Source organism: Somniosus microcephalus, chromosome 5 (genome assembly GCF_052327205.1).
Source record: "Somniosus microcephalus isolate GS21.2 chromosome 5, FLI_Smic_1.0, whole genome shotgun sequence".
In the NCBI taxonomy this organism is placed as follows: Eukaryota; Metazoa; Chordata; class Chondrichthyes; order Squaliformes; family Somniosidae; genus Somniosus; species Somniosus microcephalus.
This window is the reverse complement of record NC_140991.1, coordinates 86,120,742-86,139,926: the sequence shown is the minus strand read 5'-3', so window position 1 is coordinate 86,139,926 and position 19,185 is coordinate 86,120,742.

The following is a 19,185-nucleotide window of genomic DNA, read 5'->3' as shown; positions in this document are numbered from 1 at the left end:
GGAACAAGCAGCAGGCATTAATGAGTGCGACGACTCAGAAATGGCCAAGATGCTCCTGTTCACCTTTGATGGCAAGCTGTACCAGTCCCTCTCTGCTGAGTGCAAGAAGGGACAGGGAGGGTACGCTGCCATCCGGGATCAAGTTCTGGAGGCGATGGGGATGAATGATGGTAGTCCGTTCTCCCGGGTGGAGAAGACTACTCAGTTAGCAGGGGAGACCCCACAGGCTTTCGCAGACAGGCTGTGGCCTGTGTACAGGAGTGCCTGTAATGGGGATCTTGACCGGGCTAACTTGAACCAGGATGAGCTGGCTCACTGGCTCCGAAGTCTGGTGGCAAACAGCTTGCCACGGATCAGAGCCAAGGCTGAGCTGTGGTTCGACCCAAAAGGCCCCCAAGTCACCGAGGAGACAGTGGTCAGACAACTGACCCGGGCTTACCGTAAAGGTAGGGGGGTAGACGAAGTGCAGACAAAAGGGAAAGTGCTTGAGATTAAACCCAGCCAGGGTAAGAAGGAATGGCACCAGGAAGGGGGTATCCCTTCCGATGTGAGGCGTAACTGCTTCGGGTGCGGGAAGAGTGGGCATTGGAGAAGGGACTGTAAAAATCCTTGGAAGGATAGTGCAGGATAGAGTGCCCCAGCTCCCACCCCAAAGGCAGAAACACAGACATCTTCCCCCACAGTAGATTCGATAGTAGCTGCACTTCGAGTTTTGTTGGCTGGCCCAGGGCAGGTAGCCACAGCCACGGGTGCTTTAACTCCATCTGCCCCCCCCAGTTAACACAGACTTATGACTAGAGCCAGCGCAGCCTGTCTATCTGTGTCCCCTTGAGTACGATGTATGGAAAAGACCGCTTGTTAGGATGGAAGTGGAAAAGGTAAAAGGGACCTATCTGTTGGATACGGGAGCTTCGAGCACCATAGTCTACTCAGATAACCCCGCTGCCTCACCTCTGTCTAATGGGGTCCCATACAGCTTAGTGGGATTCACAGGCAACGAGCAGTTTGGCTTGTTCTCTGTCCCGCTGTCCATTCATTTAGGAGCACTCCACACCAAGTGGACTTGTATTTTAATGAAGTGGGAGCAGGAAGGGAAGGGGATCCTGGGGGCTGATTTTATCATCGGCCACCGGATCTTAGGAACCACTGTCTGTGGGGAGCATGCACCGGCAAAGAGGGTGAAGTGGCAGTTATCCCAGGGAAGCAGGGCAAGGGGACCCTGTGTACCCTAAAACCCAAGGAGGGTTACGACCTCGAGCAAATAGTCAGTAACACTCCAGTGGAGTACCAGGCATTTGTGCAAGCACACCTCGGTGCATTTTCCACTTACAAGCATGATTGTGGGAGGGTGAACGGGGTCGAAGTGAGTGTAGATGGGAACCCCATGACCTGACCATAAAAGCAGTATAATTTCCCAAAAGAGGCAGAGAAGGACATGGAAGCGGCCATGACCTCTCTGGTCAAACAGGGGGTATTGAGACCAATAGCCACCCATGTGAACACTCTGTTGTGGCCGGTTAGGAAACCGGACAACTCCTGGAGAGCCACGGTGGACTATCAGGCGCTCAATAGGAACATCCCCGCCTGTGCACCCATGGTAGCAGCCGTCGCCGACCTCATAGGAAGTATTCCAGCCTCCGCGACCACCTTCACGGTGCTGGATATTTCCAACGGGTTTTGGTCCATCCCTCTGCGGAGAGAGGACCAGTACAAGTTCGCCTTTACGTTCAAGGGCCAACAGTACACCAGTACACAGGGTTTCCACAACAGCCCCAGCATCTTCCATCAGTGTATGGCAGATTGCTTAAAAGGCTTCAGCCGACCCCGACAGTTAGTCCAGTATGTGGATGACCTGCTACTATTCACTGATGAAGGAGAGGAACACGGACCACTGCTGGCTGAACTGCTGGAGTTGCTGAAGCAGGAGGGTTTTAAGGTAAACCCCAAGAAGGTACAGGTCGGCCAAAAGGAAGTAAAGTTCCTAGGGCTGGCTGTAAGAGCAGGAGAAAGGGCCATAGATAAAGCAAGAAGGGAAGCAGTGCAGGAGTTACCAGCCCCCAAGAGGGAGGGTAACCAAAGGGCAGATGAACTAGCCAAGCAGGGAGCTAGGGAAGGAGAGTTTTGGGACCCCTACCAGACAGGGTCGATAGCCGCAATCCGGGACAAAGGAGGCACACAAGGGGTAGCCTTGGTCCCGGACCTAAAGCAGGCCCAGGTACGGGATCCCATCCTCAGAGCCATCGTGAACGCGCTCACAAAAGTGGAGAAAGTAGAGGGCAAGGCGGAGAGTGGAGAACGGTCAGCAAGGGTTAACCGCATTAAGGCTAGAGAGCAGCCGCCTGCAGCTGTGGATGACTTACAGACCGCAAAGGTTGGGGCAGTGAATTGTGTGACTGGAGAGGCCCTCCCACCAATTAAGTGGGATTTAGGTACACTCCCAGTAGTCGGAGCCTTAAGGAGGTCTCCTCGCACACCACAGCCTAAACTACCTTGGTCACCTGAGTATTATTTTAAACAGTCCAGCCCCAGGAGAACCCTTAGCAGAAAGGGAAAACCAAAGGGCAGGGACAAGTCTAGGGATATGGATCCCCAGCCTACAGCCTCCAAAGGTGAGGGACTCACAGGAGAGGTAGTGTTGGGCAAGGAGAGAGAGAAGGGTCCCCAGCCTGCGGCATCAGGCTGCGGGGAACCCACAGGACAGGATAGGGACTCGGCAGCCACACCGAAGTGGGTAGTGTGTTGCAGCACCGGAGGACACACTACCCTGGTTAACTGGGAGTCAGGGAAACTCCCAGTTGTTTTAAGAAGGACTCTCCGAGTCCGGTGGCACAGGTCACCTTATGCCCAGGCGTACAAGCTGCCCAGACTCCATAAAAGCTACAGGCTAATCAGGAATTAGCCTGGCCGTCCGGAGATGGGCGGTGGATGTATATAGCTTTCTGGAGTATTTTAAGTGTGTTTTTACAGTTTGAAGTTTGGGATTTTAGTAGTTTAATTTTGGTTTAGGATAAGTTTAAGTTTTTGAATTTTGATAACTGTGTCAGGCCAGAGAACCTTCGGGGCATGGCTATTTTGTTTGTGTGTCCCTACAGAGAGGAAATCAGGATGAGAAAGGTTCTGCTCCTGCTCACCCTGGTAGGGGTGAGCATTGGTGATCGAGAAGACGTGGAGAACCCCCATATCTATGGGTGCTCAGGAGAGAGAGCACTGATCGTTACCACAGGGGGTGGCAAACGGGGTATGGAGGAGCTCGCCATTTACTTCCACGAGGGAAGGTGGCCAGGGTGGCTGGGGTCTAACTCGACACAGTACTCCAGCCAGACCGGGTTCAGAGAAGGTCTGCCCCACAGGCGTATCATCATTTTCCACCGGCAATGGCAAGATGCCGGGGAGTGGGGTGGAGTGGGATTCCAGCCTGCATGCATGCGCGGTCCCACACTCCCCGATCCCAGTGAATGCCACCGAACTTGTGACCCACCGCCGAAAGCCCCTGCCCACGACCACAACATCACGGACCATAGTCCAGTCGTGTCCTACCACCACCAAGGGACCAGGGAATGGTTTAGTCCTAGTACCAACAGATAAGCTGCTGTACCAGGGGGTACACTATGCAGTGGCGTCAGTGATCCTGAACCTGACCGAGGTGCACTTACCTGAGTGGTGCCCTAAAGAGACAGAACGGTTGTACCAAGCCCTGTTGAAGGAAATGTTTAGAAAGTTTTATGAATTCGACTTTGCCAGTGTAGATAAAGCGAAGCTGTACAGTTTACTTCCTGAACATAATATGGGCGCGGGGAGACAAAGAAGGGGGACCTGGAATGATATTTTCACAGCTTACAGTACAGGATCCTCAGTGATAAACAGCCTAGACGATATAGAGTTACAAACTCAGACCACACCTGTATATAAGCCTTGCGCATGCCTCTGTACCCCCAGTCTTGAGACTACCCTCCTCCAGTAAATACCTGTTTATTGTTAAGTTACAGCATCCGTGTGGTTATTGAAAAACAGCATACTCTCAGAATCACGGATCTAACAATGACGGTCCATTTAAAGGAGATAATAGCTGAGCTGGAAAGACATGCCAAAACAGTAAATGCACTTATACGGGAAGACAGGAATGCTTCGGATCAAGCTGCACAGAATGAGGTGTACATGCTATATGGGGCATGTTTGCTGGGCGAGAACCGCATCAACCTGGAGGATTTAAAACAAGGTTTAGTCCCCTCCTGGATTAGCAACAAGCACCTCGCAGCCCTCCACCCGTTTAGTAATTCGCTGAGCCCGTGTCAGCTCCGCCTAGCCTTTGAAGCCTACCCTGTCCCAGTGGATTGTGGACGTTCCAATCACACTATCATGGGGATAGTAGTGAGGATGCCGGTCATGGGTGGGACAGCCCGACCCGCATCGGTATACAGGGTGGAGAACAATGGGATCATTCAAGGGGGTGCACACGTCCGCTTTGCAAAGGTCCCACCTTATGTCATAAAGTGGGAGCACGCTATGACAGGTACAGACCTCTCCGGGTGTCCCCAGCACTTGAATGCCTATTCGAGACCACAGTGCGGGTTTAAAGCTGCTGGTGCATGACCTGTGAACTGCACCATGGAGGTAATGGCACAAGACCATGTTTCCCCTCAGATAGCATTCATAGGGGGTGGGACATATTGTGTCACCACAAGTGCGCCCCACTACCGGCATGGACAGTGTCCGGTGAGTGACAGCAGTTTTTGTTTTAAACCCGAGGCAGAAGTTCAAGTGGCCCAGGAACGGATTGTACCCATCCCTGAACCCTCAACTGTTCACCTCACTGTCAGGGAAAACATTACCAACCTGCAAAGTTATGTAACACATTTCGGCTATGAGATTCCCCCTCTACCAGAACATCTTACCGCCCTATTAAAAGCAGTGGTCATCTCACAGAAACATTTCTATACATTAGAGCAGAAGACAGTCGAGATAGGAGCCAAGATATTGGCTATTATGGTTCCACCCTGGTGGGACATTTTTGAGAATATAGAAGTCCCCTCTTGGATTAGGCTGGCTTCATACATTTTAGTGGTTTGCCAGCTGGGAATAGTTTTCTACCTGTTGTGTGCAAAGTGCAAAGGAAGGGACCAAATGCTCCGCTCTCAACATGAGGGAGCATGGGACAAAAATAAAGTTTATGACCAGGTATAAAACCAACCTTGAACGTGATTTAAAAATAAAGTTTGATGAATGTGTGTGTCTTTATTTTTCCTATGTGTGTGATTTTTCCAAGTGGTGCAGGGGTGTTGGACCCCCTCCGTGCTTGGATGTGAATGTAATAAAAGTTTTTACCTTGTGTGTTTTGATAAACGCTACACCAAAAGGGAATGGGAGAGTGTTTTGTTTGGGTATTAGTTTAGGTAACACAGGGGAAGGTTGGCTCCCAGGATCAGAAAATTTTGCTCACACCTGCATGATACTATAGTGTTATAAAGTATCACAGGGGGGTGTGTAAGGTTTGCAAAATTCTGCAAAACCCCAAAACAGAAGAATAACCTTATTTAAAACAATTTTGGACCATTACAGAAGAAATCTGTAAAAGATAAAATGCATGGTTGGGCCTAACAGAAGAATTCAAAGATTTGTAACAAACGTGGCATTTCAAAAGGACATGTACAGGCTTGTAGGAAAAGGCTGCGACAGGAATGTGGGATTGCAGAGGAACAGTTTGGGTATTCGAAAGTAGCCAGACTATCTGGGAGGAACAAGAAATGAAATTCAGCCCCTATCTGGGAATTTGCATTCAATCAATAAATCAATGAAAAAACCCCAGCCTCACCTAAAGCCCAAAGTCCATTAAAATCCATGCATAAAAGAACCTGCACAGAATTTGAAGGCCTTACAGGAAATCTAAGATTAAAAAACAATCGAACGGTTTGAGACATCCAAAACCACTTCACACCTTCTTCAACTACTCAGGAAGCTATCCCAAAACCAGTTAACTAAATGGGACCAATCAAGTGGCCCTTAATGAGCCAGCCAAAAATCTAAGAAGATTAGCAGGCTTTGTTTAGTATAAACTAAAGACCTGTCTCCACAAAAGAAAGCAGTTAGTTCGATGAACCACAGAAAATGCTGGAAAAACTCAGCAGGTCAGGCAACATCTGTGGAGAGAAATTTGAGTTGACGTTTCGGGTCGAACCCTTCTTCAAAAGTTCGATCAGTTTGAAAGTTGTTCAGTCAGAGAATTGAAACAGCAGTCAGTGAATTGAAGTCAGCAGTACAGATCAGACAGACACAGACAGAGGCACAGCTCATTCGAAAGACATCAGCCTCGGGACAATCAATCGACGAAAGGACAACAGGAGGAGAACAGAAAGGAATCGCAGCAACCAAGGGCCCAGGAAACAAATAACCAACAATATTACCAACAGCTAGGTAATATTGGGCCACCGCGACCAACAAGAAACCAACCTGGAAGAAACCGAAGATCTGCAAGTTTTTCCCACTCTACAAACTATTCCTGCGTTTGGTGAGCATTTCCTGGTCCTCTGGAATTCAACCTAGTTAGTGTAGTGGGATTGGGAGGAGTAAGGTATTATTGTCTATTGTCATTCTCCCTCGCATATTCCGAAGTGTTCCTCCTTTTACAGTGATAAGATTATCGTGTTGTGTATATTTTCTTGTCTCAAATAAAATCCAAGTTCTTTTCACCAACTCAGTTGTCTGTTGCAATTTCATTACAACCCTCAAATAAATCCAGGTCTAGAACCAAGGGATTGGGAGTGATTCGAACTGCTCAGGGAGTCAGAGGCAAAGCTGACCACACACACCACCCCTTACAGCATCACAGCAAGCTGGTGGCAGAATAGTTTTCCATCTCTCTTTGACATTGCCTGAGTCGCTGATAATGATTCTGAAGCTATAACAGATGGACCTATGATCATCTGCAATATGCAATGTGCATGTAACCTTTGTAATGTATATACCTTTAAGGGGGGAACTACTTTTTACAGCTCATGTATACTGTAGTACCGGCAGTGACCACACCTGTATATAGCACTGAGTAGTAATCTGTACAGGCAGTTGCAGTGTGAGCCACGTTGAGTAAACACCTGTTGTACCGTTCTCCGCAGTCTGTGTCTTATTATACACGGACGCAACATTGGCGACGAGGCAAGTTCGAACCTACCTGCAACTCTGCATCACCTCCCGGGGATTCGTTCCTGGAGATCAGTGGATTGGAGGTCAAGGCCAGAGACTCGGGCGTCGACCACGGGCAACCGCCCAGTCATCCAGCAGAGACTCGAGAATTGCGGGGGAGGCTGTCGAGAGCCAGGCTTGGCTTTCCAGTCGAGGTGGTCCAGCGAAACGGGCTGGCAACAGGTAGTGCGCAGACTCTTCCCGGACAGCGGCAGGCTAGAGCCCGACCGAGCGCCACAGCAAAGGGCCGAGCAGCGTCGACGGTGGGGGGGAAGAGAGAGAAAGGGCAGAGTGCACAGGGCACAGCCGGTGTTCAGGGGCCGAGCAGCATCGGAGAGAGGGAGAGAGAGACGCGCAGAAACCCGCGAGGCGCCGCCATTGCCACGAGGACCGCCGAGAGCTGCGTTGGCAGCAGCAGGGGAGGAAGGAAAGCGCGGGAGACACCATTTTAAGCCATTGGGAGACACCATTTTAAACCACACCCAAAATGCCGAAGAGTGGCAGTATCACCGCATTTGACAATGAAGTCGAAGATTGGACTACATATGTCGAATGAATAGAGGTGTACTGCAAGGCAAATGAGGTGTCAGATGACAAGAAAGCGTCGGTATTGTTAAATTTAATGGGTGCAAAGATGTATGGTTTATTACGAAATCTGGTAACCCCAACGAAGCCAATGGAAAAGAGTTTTGAAGACATAGTAACGATACTAAAGGAACATTTAAACCCCACACCGCTGCTGATAGCAGAAAGATTCAAGTTTCACAAACAGAACCAGCATAAGGATGAAAGCAATGCTGATTATTTAACAGAACTGCGCAAACTATCGAAACACTGCCAGTTTGGAGCGGGACTGGCAGATACCTTAACGGACAACTTTGTGTGTGGGCTTCAAAGTGAAGGAACCCAGAAACGGCTTTTATCTGAAAAGGACCTTACGCTGGACAAGGCTTTCAGCAGCACGGGGCACTGCAGAGATACAACAGAGACCGCAAGAATATGGCACAAACGAAATGTCATATGGAACAGAGAAGTGCTATCGCTGCGGCAGAACAACACACGACCAGAATGATTGCTGGTTCAGAGACAAAGGCCTAGAAATTCACTTTGGGGCGGCCAGCTCGCTCGCGCCCAAAAGTTAGCGCTGGGCGGGGAGCCATTAGCGATCGTCAGATATTCAGTGTTAGCGCCCGAATTCGGAACCGGGCGCTATACCAGGGTGTGCCCGCCTCTGCTTGGGGCGCTGACACTGAATTTCAGCGCTCTTGGCGCCGCTGCGCCAGCCGCTGCGGAGCGGCAGGCCTCCTCCTTCTCTTAAGGGGGAGCTGCCTGCAACGGGGAGATCGCCGCTGGAGAGTGCCGGCAAATGAGCCCGGCACCACGGAGAAGTGCCGGGTACACGGAAAGCAGCCGGCAATGCCGCGGGGGGGGGTGGAGGAGGCCGGGGAAGGAGGTGCGGGCAGGCGGCCGCCGAAAAAGCGGCCAGCCGCACCTTCCCCTTTAAAGCGCCCCACTAAGGCTACAGCACGGCCCCGTTTTTTGGTCGCTGTTTGCGGCCGCTTCGGAGGAGGCGGCCGCTACTAAATATGGGGATCGGGCTGGTTTCGGGGCGGAACCGGGGCACTGCGCACACCGATGACATCATCGGTGCCGGCGCAGCGCTAACGGCTACCGCCGCCAATACGGCTGCACTGAATATCAGCGCAAACTCATTTTTGGCGCAGAAGCCCTCTTTAGGCGGTAACTGGCCGCAAGGCTGGCAGCGCCTTAATGAATTTCTAGGCCAAAGTGTGCAGACAGTGTGGAAAAGTAGGACACATAGCACAAGTCTGCAGGTCGGGAAAGAAAACCAGCAATAAGAAACCTACCAAAGGAAAGTACAAGAAGGTACATAAGATGACGGAGAATAGTTCAGACGAACAAAAGAGTGATAACGACTCCGAAAGCAGGGAACTGAGTTGTCTGAAACTACATAATGTGATCACAATGGAGGATCACCGAACCATCCGGGTCACTCTCAAGTTAGCAGGAGTCCAGGTAAAGATGGAATTGGACACAGGATCAGCCCTAACAGTCATAAACCGACGGGACTACGAGCGGCTATTCTCACACATACCCTTAAGAGACACAAAAATTATTTTGAAGACGTACACGGGGCAAAAAGTCTACCCCAAAGGAAAAATAAAGGTGACCGTTATATATAACGGTAAGGAAACACCAAAACTAGACCTGTATGTATTGCAAGATGGAGGACCACCATTACTGGGATGTGAATGGATCCGGAAAATACAACTAGATTGGCATTACATACAGGCACTGGCTGTGGCTGACAAAAAGGATGATGACGTCACACCTGGGCGACTGCCAAAGATCCTAACTGACGCGAAAGAAGTGTTCCAGCAAGGACTCGGAACACTACAAGGCATGACAGCGATGATTAAAATTGAAGAAAACGCAAGCCCAACATTTTTTAAGGCCAGACCGGTACCTTATGCGATCCGCCCAGCCGTCGAAGCAGAGCTGGAGAGTCTGGAACGTTCAGGTGTACTGTCCAAGGTAGACTGGAGCGAGTGGGCTACACCCATCGTCCCTGTGATGAAAAAGTCATTGAGCAGCACGCCTGGGGAACCAAGGAAGGTTCGCATCTGTGGGGACTTTAAGGTAACAGTGAACCCGGTCCTTCACACCGTACAATATCCACTTTCGCGGATTGAAGATATTTTCGCCTCACTATCTGGAGGGAAATGCTTCACTAAGATTGATCTGGCCCAGGCGTATCTGCAAATGCAGGTAGAAGAAGCATCAAAAAAATACCTCACAATCAACACCCATAAAGGTCTCTACCAATACAACCGGCTGGTATTCGGGGTAGCATCAGCTCCGGCTATTTGGCAGAGGGCAATGGAACAAGTCCTGCAAGGGATCCCAGGGACCCAGTGTTATTTGGACGACATCCTGGTCACGGGCGAAAATGACAGTGATCACCTTGCCAACCTGGAGCAGGTGCTCACTAGATTGCAGGAATATGGGCTCCGAGCTAACCGCCCCAAATGCGAGGTTTTTAGAAAACAGATCTCGTATTGTGGCCACACTATCGGTAAAGAGGGGTTACATAAGTCCCCAGAGAAGATTGAGGCAGTAGTCAAGGCTCCAGCACCGGAAAATGTGTCACAACTGAGGTCGTTCCTCGGGCTGGTAAACTACTACCATAAGTTCTTGCCAAATTTTTCTACAATACTACACCCACTGAACATCCTACTGCAAACTGGGGTGCCATGGAAGTGAAGTGACGAATGTAGATGAGCTTTCCAGAAGAGCAAAACACTAATCACATCAAAAGAGGTATAGGCCCATTACAACCCGGCATTACCAATTCAGTTGGCATGTGATGCGTCACCCTACGGCATTGGAGTGGTGCTGTCGCACAAATTCTCGGACGGCTCAGAGAGGCCAATAGCCTTTGCATCACGATCGCTAACCTCAGCCGAGCGTAACTACGCCCAGATTGACAGGGAGGCCCTCAGCCTAGTGTGGGGAGTGAAAAAGTTCAATCACTATCTGCACGGGCAGAAATTCACCTTGCTGACTGATCACCAGCCTCTTGTCTCCATTTTTAATCCGAAGAAGGGCGTTCCGGTGATGACTGCGCAACGACTACAAAGATGGTCACTTTTTCTAGGGGCGCACCACTATGAGATTGAATATAAGGGCACGAAACAGCATGGAAATGCTGATGGGCTATCACGCCTGCCACTGCCTACTGCGGAGGAAGCACCAGCAGTGGATCCTGTCGAAATATTCCATTCGACTATAGTTGAATACCTACCAGTAACTAACGCTTGTATCGAAAAGGAAACCCGAAATGACCCGACACTGTCTCGGGTATATGATTTGACGGTGAAGGGCTGGCCAGCACATGGCGACTCACTGTTGCCAACATTCTCGACAAGGAGAGAACAGATGTCAGTGTGCCGGGGGACCTTGATGTGTGGATCCCGAATGGTAATTCCACCCAAGTTAAGGGATAGAGTGCTCAATGAGCTTCATGAGGGTCATCTGGGAGGGGTAAAAATGAAAAGCCTAGCCAGGGCTCATGTGTGGTGGCCGGGAATCGATAAACAAATCGAGGACCTGACCAAGAGCTGCTCAGGATGCCAGAAAGTCCAAAATGCACCACCACAGGCCCCTCTACACCCATGGGAGTGGCCCTCATCTCCATGGCAACAGGTGCATATTGATTTTGCTGGTCCATTCATGGACTCAATGTTTTTAATAGCCGTGGATGCGCACTCGAAATGGCCTGAGGTCATCAAAATGTCCTCCACCACCACGGAGAAAACTATTGCAGTCCTACGGACCATTTTTGCCAGGAATGGCTTGCCAGAACAGATTTGCTCCGACAACGGACCACAGTTTCTGTCCGAAGAGTTCTGGAGGTTCTTGAAAAAGAATGGGGTAAGGCATTACACATCCGCCCCGTATCATCCAGCCACAAATGGATTGGCTGAGAGGTTCGTACAAACCTTTAAGAAGGCAATAAAGGCTATGTACAATGACAACATTCCGCTGCAGCACAAGGTGGACAATTTCCTGTTCGCCTACCGGAATGCGACACATGCAGTCACCAACCAGGCCCCAGCCATGATGTTCTTTAACCGAAGGTTAAGATCTCGCCTGGAGTTGCTCAGACCAAACGTACGAAGAGATGTTGAGAGTAAGCAATTCCAGCACATCCAATGAGAAGCCAACAAGGAGCTTCAATGTAGGGCAACCAACCTTGGCCCGCGACTACCGAACAGAAAAATAGCAGCCAGGAACGATATGCACACGGCAGGGCCCACTAATGTACACAGTGGATGTTGGGGAGAGCATCGTGAGATGCCATGCTGACCAGATCCTCGAGTCACAGGAACGAGTCAACCCCATGCCTCGCCCATACGTACCTGGTGATGAACCCGACGTACAGGTCGCATCTACCCCAGAAACAGTAGCATCGGAAGCTGATGAACCAACCGACGACAGGGGGCCAGAATTGCCTCCGCACCAAGAGCAAGACACTCGGGAAAGGCGCTATCCAGAAAGGATCAGGAGGCCTCCCCAAAGACTGAATATATAAATAGACTATTTTCAGCTAATGTTGCATGTTAAAAGTGTTAATTGTAATTAGTTTGATATTTAATTGTTAAATGAGTGTTATGGTACTGTTAATCTAAAAGGGGAGGAATTGTAATGTATATACCTTTAAGGGGGGAACTACTTTTTACAGCTCATGTATGCTGTAGTACCGGCAGTGACCACACCTGTATATAGCACTGAGTAGTAATCTGTAGAGGCAGTTGCAGTGTGAGCCATAATGAGTAAACACCTGTTGTACCGTTCTCCGCAGTCTGTGTCTTATTATACACGGATGCAACAACCTTGACCTCACATCTCCAACTCTTTCCTTCACTCCCCCACAGGACCATCGAGAGCCCCCATCCCCACTGTCCAGGAGGAAGAGCCAGAGCTTCCAGACTCCTTAGGAGGAATCTGCAGCCTCTGAGGGCACAGCGTCAGCAGAATTCAGCGCACCCAGCACCAGCGCAGGCACTCACGCCTCAGTGGGACCTTCGGGACATAGAGTAGTGTTGTTACCTGGTGTATCACAGCTCACAAGTGAGCATCAGCAGATTGTGGAGACAGGGACATCAGTGGAGAGTCCTCGTCGGAGAGCGCAGGACTCTGCCAGCTCGGCTCAGCTGCATGTCGACCCTCTGCCTCTGTGTCCATCCATAAGATCAGCGGGGCTGGAACTCCAGGAACAGATGCAGGAGTCTCTGGCAGGTTTTGTCTCCAGGGTCGATGTGAGTGTGGAGCGAATGGAGGAGTCCATAGCGGCCATGAGCAGCGCCTTTGTGGAGTCATTGGCTCATGAACGCATCATCATGGAAAGGAAGGCAACCTCCATGGAGGTGATAATTCGCCAGGGTATGGAAAACATGGTGAGTGTTCATAATAGAATGACATCTCTTGAGGAGCGATGGGCATCTACTGAACAGAGAAACCAGATCTTCATGGAACCCCCAGGTTCTGCAATTTTAACCCCCCGCCCACCTCAAAGCCCGCCTCACGGCCCAATGAAAATCGAGGCCATTAAATTTCCTATCTTAGTGAAGCTGCCGTTGAAGAACACTGAAAGAGCCTAGATGGCAAGGCCTAGATGGTAAGACCAATTGAAAGGCAAGGCCAGTTGGAGGGGGTCCATCTTAAAGCTGCTGACGTACACATTCAACTAGCTGGTTTGAGAACAGCAGCATCTGGGAGCAGGGCATCAATCACCCCACAATGTACAACAATGATTTCGATGAGGGCACCAAATGTAATATATCCAAGTTTGCTGATGATACAAAGCTGGGTGGGAATGTAAGTTGTGAGGAGGATGCAAGGAGGCTTCAAGGGATTATAGACAGGCTAAGTGAGTGGGCAAGAACATGGCAAATGGAATATAATGTGGAGAAATGTGAAGTTATCCATTTTGGTAGGAAAAATAGAAAAGCAGGGTATTTTTTAAATGGTGAGAGATTGGGAAATGTTGTGTTCAGAGGGACCTGGGTGTCCTTGTACGCAAATCACTGAAAGTTAACATGCAGGTACAGCAAGCAATTAGGAAAGCAAATGGTATGTTGGCCTTTATTACAAGAGGATTTGAGTATAAGAGTAAAGGTGTCTTACTCAAATTATATAGGGCCCTGGTAAGACCACACCTGGAATATTGTGTACAGTTTTGGTCTCCTTACCTAAGGAAGGATATACTTGCCAGAGGGACTGCAACGAAGGTTCACCAGACTGGTTCCTGGGAAGGGGTGATTGTCCTATGAGGAGAGATTGAGTAGACTAGGCTTATATTCTCTAGAGTTTAGAAGAATGAGAGGTGATCTCATTGAAACATACAAAATTCTTACATGGCTTGACAGGGTAGATGCAGGGAGAATGTTAGAATGTTTCCCCTGGCTGAGGGGTCTAGAACCAGGGGTCACAGTCTCAGAATAAGGGGTCGGCCATTTAGGACTGAGATGAGGAGAAATGTCTTCACTCAGAGGGTGGTGAATCTTTGGAATTCTCTACCCCAGAGGGCTGTGAAGGCTTAGTCATTGAGTATATTCAAGACAGAGATCGATAGATTTTTGAATATTAAAGGAATCATGGGATATGGGGATAGTGCAGGAAAGTGGAGTTGAGGTGGAAGATCAGCCATGATCTTATTGAATGGCAGAGCAGGCTCAAAGGGCCAAATGGGGTACTCCTGCTCCTATTTCTTATGTTCTTATGTAACAGATAATGCAGGAAGATCAAGCAATAGTTTTCCCTTAAAACATGTCTCTAATCTGTTTTTGACCAGCTGAGTTCGGAAGAATTAGTTTATATTCTAAACTGGCTTTGCTCCAGACTTTCTGTTTACAGTCTGGAATTTCTGGTACAATCTGTTCTTTGAAAGAGTGTTCACTCTAATTATGATGCCAGATAACATCAGACTATGTACAGAAACTAGCGTCTTTCATTATGTTACTCACAGGGAGTCAAGACAACAACAACTTACATTTCTATAGTGCTTTTAACATAGTAAAACACCCCAAGGCGCTTAACCAGAGTGATATCAATAAAAACATTTTATCATTTTTGAAACCGAGCCACAGAAGGAGATATCAGGTCAGATGACCAAACGCTTGATTAAGGAGGTAGATTTTAAGGAGCATCTTAAATGAGGATAGAGAGGTAGAAAGGTTTAGGGAGGGAATTCCAGAGCTTCGGGTCAAGGCAGCTGAAGGCACGGCTGCCAATGGTGGAGCGATTAAAATCAGGGATGCGCAAGAAACCAGAATTGGAAGAGCGCAGAGATCGTGAAGGCTTGTAAGGCTGGAGGAGGCTACAGAGATAGGGAGGGGCGAGGCCACGGAAGGATTTGAAAACAAGGATGAGGATTTTAAATTTTTTAAGATCAAGTGTAGACTTCAGGTAAAGTGACATTAGAAGTTTAGGGAATAGTTGACCAGGGCTCACCGACATATTTCTGTCCATAGTTTAAAGTCATAAATTCTGCCCTTATTTTTAAAAACACTTTGATTTGATATCATTTACAGTTAAACAGAAAAACTTACAGCTATTTGGGAAGCAGAGACGTAAAGTTGGTTCCATCCTAGGAGCTTCTCTATAGTGCAGGCTGTTGAGTTGGAAGATTCCATGAATGTGGAACTTGCTACCACGTGGAGTAGTTGAGACAAATAGCACAGATGCATTTAAGGGGAAGCTAGATAAGTACATGGGGGAGAAAGGAATAGTAGAATGTGCTGATAAGGGTTAGATGAAGTAAGGTGGGGCAAGCATAAACACTGGCATAGACCTGTTGAGCTGAATAGCCTGTTTCTGTGCTGTATGTTCTATGTAAGATGTAAAACTGAGGCGGTACAGTGCCACCATTGGTAGGAGGCTGTTATTGCAGAAGAGAAGATTACATAGGCTGTTTCTGATAAATGTACACGAAGGAAAATTTTACAAGAAAAATGTGCAGATGTAAGATTTTTAATATATTACCAGTCAATCTTCCATGGTGTTTGCACGAGGAGTTAAGACCAAGGGTGTGAATTTCCATAGTGGGGCGGGGGTCTGGCGGTCACACTCGTAATTTCAGTGGAAGAGCTGTGGAATCCCCCAAAAAACAGTGTCAACGATAATGACATAATTTTTCCAAAGCTTCCGCCGTTCTGCCACCAAAGTGACAGCAGATGATTGGGAGAACCCCGTGGAATTTCACCCCCCAAGTTTAGTGTAGACTTCAGGCAAAGTGGGTTTAGAGCTGGGAGGGGGAGGTAATTAGACCAGGGAGTGCAGATGTAATTTAGTCTCCATTTTAAAATTATACAATTCTATCCCTATTTTTATATTTCCATTATAAATTCCTATGTCCACATTCCCATGGAAATTGGCTACGTAATCTTGTCAGGCTGTTATTACACCTCTTGCTAATGGTGTTGCTGAAGCACCTTCTCTGGTGGGAGACTGTAATTACAGTGTGCCAAGTATACTGAGACACTTTGGGGGGAATTTTAACGCCCAAGGACGGGCAGCAGGGAGGCGGCATAAAAATTTAAAATTGCAAGCCCGACCCCAACCCGCCTCCAACAAGCCTACTTCCAGTTTTAACGAAGGCGGGTTGGGTGGCGGGTGACTAACCTGCTCTCTGGAGGTGGGTCTGTCCTTAAAGTATTTTAATGAGGCTGCTTGCCTCAAATTTAACCTCTGTTTTACATTTAACTCCTGGGTTTCCGGGCCTCGGGAAATCTGGCAGCTGAAGGGAGGCGAGAATGGCTGGATGGAACAGGTAAGTGCCTTTACAGCACAGCTTGTGAACCAGGAGGACCAGGAGTGCTTCCCCTGGCCCAGCAAGCTCACTTGTAAATGACCCCATGATCAGATCTCCGCGATCTGCCACCCCCCTTGTGATCGGACCCCCAATGTCAGACTCCCCCCCATCCAATGCCCAACCTCCGACGTCCGACTGCATCCCCAAACTCCGATGTCCGACCCCCCATCCCCCCCCTGCCCCCACACCCGTCCATATCCAGCTCACCTCCACTCTGCTCCCCAGCTGTCTACCTACCTATCTGTCAATCTGGCTGGCTGAGGCCAGGAAATCCATTCTCAAACCTGTACTTCCGAATTTCCCGGCTACTAAACCTGCAAACCAGCAAAGGAAGATCAAAAACTTGGTAAAAAGGGAGAAAATAGAATATGAGAGTAAATATAAAAACAGATTGTAAGAACTTCTGCAAGTATGTAAAAAGGAAGAGAGTAGCAAAAGTTAGAGGCTGAGACGGGAGAAATTATAATGGGGAACAAAGAAATGGCAGAGACTTTAAAGAAATATTTAGTATCTGTCTTCACAGTAGAAGACACAAAAAGCATATCAAAATAGTAGGGAACCAAGAGAGTGAGGAATTTAAAATAATTAATATCAGTAGAGAAAAAGTACTTGAGAAACTAATGAGACTAAAAGCCAACAAATTCCCATGACCTGATGGCCTACATCCTAGGGTTCTAAAAGAGTTGGCTGCAGAGATAGTGGATGCATTGGTTGTGATCTTCCAAAATTCCCTAGATTCTGGAACGGTCCCAGTGGATTGGAAGGTAGTAAATGTAACCCTGCTATTCAAGAAAGGAGGGAGAGAGAAAACAGAAAACTATAGGCCAGTTAGCCTGACATCAGTCATCAAGAAAATGCTGGAATCCATTGTTAAGGAAGTGGTAACAGGGCACTTAGAAAATTATTATATGGTTAGGCAGAGTCAACTTGGTTTTATGAAAGGGAAATCGCGTTTGACAAATTTATTAGAGTTTAAACATAGAGGGGGAGAAATTCGGTACCTTAGCGTCTCCCATTAGCGCCTCTGGGGGAGGTGGCGCTACTGGCTTAGCGACTGCATGTGGCGATAGTACCGGCGGCTACGAAATTGAAGTGGAGGTTTGCGGCGGTGGTAACCACTAGCGCCACGCTCTCCTGCGGCCGGAGATCGTGACGTCATCCGGCTGCGCAGCGCCCCGGCTCAGAAATTCACTCTCACCTCCGCCTGAGCGCCTGCCGTTAGCAACAACAGGCAGAGGAGGCGGTATGCAGTCGGATGAGCGCTGGAGGAGCACTATATAAAGGTGCCAACATCTGCTTTATTTTTAGTCGGCAAAGAAAGCTGCTTTGTCAGTTTGACATGGGCAAACATGCGTTTTGAGCGATTTCAGCGTTTTTCACTTGAAGGAGTCTTCTGCCTCAGAAAAATTATTCACTTTCATTTAGGTGAGATTTTAAAGTGCAACATTTCCATACTTTAATGGGGACTGTACTGGCACTGGACCTCGCATCAACGTCGGAGGCAGCGGAGGCAGAGAGAAAGATTGCAAAATGTGGCCAGAGGGAGGAGGGCCAACAGAGCTCTCAACAAAAGGCCTTCTCCTCCCAGGGTATTCCAGCAGCATTTCTCCTACATCAATTTCACTGAGGAACAGTGTTTTAGAAGGCTCCGCTTCACCAAGGATGTGGTCACAGAGCTCTGCCACCTCCTGCAGCCAGACCTCGAGCCTCACATCAGGAACACCACGTCTCTCTCAGTGGCAGTGAAGGTCACTGTCACCCTCAATTTCTACGCCAGCGGATCCTTCCAGTGTGCAACAGGAGATATATCTAACATCACAGTTCGCTGTCCATTGCTGCATCCGTGATGTCACAGAGGCTCTCTACAGAAGAAGAAGGGATTTGGGCCTAGAAATTCAGTCGCGTTTGCGCCCACTTATGGGCTATAGAGTGGTTTGCGCCGGAAGTTTTTTCGCGCCCGAAATTCAGTTGGTCCGTAACATCGACGTTAGCCAGTAGTGCTGCGCCGGCACCGATGACGTCATCGGTGTGCGCAGCGCCCCGGTTCCAATGCAATTCCGGTCCGACCGCCAAATTCAGTTGCGGCCGCCTCTCCCGTGGCGGCCGCAAACAGCATTTGCAAAACGGTGCCTTGCAGCTCCGAGAGGCCGGCGCATAAAGGTGGAGGGGCGGCCGGCCGCTTTCCCGGCGGCCGCCTGGCCGCACCTCCCTCCCCGGACTCCTGCACCACCCCCCCGCGGCATTGGTGTGTCACTCCCGCGAGCCCCGGCACTTCTCTGTGGTGCCGGGCTCATTTGCCGGGGGAATCCAGCGGCGATCTCACGGCTGCAGGCAGCTCCTCCTTAAGAGAAGGAGGAGGCCTGCAGTACCCTAGCCTGCCGCACCGCATCGGGTGCCGCAGCGGCAGCTTGACGCCTGAAACTGACATTCTTCGCCCCAAACGAGGCGGCCAAACCCTCCAATAGCGCCCGCCTCCGTGTTGGGGCGGCGCAACTGAATTTCAGGCGGGCGCTACGGGAATCCGGCCGAGCGCTAAATTTCGGGCGCTAAAGACCTGGCGGGGCTATACCTAATTTCTAGGCCATTATTTCCTTCCCCATGATCAGAGAGAAGCA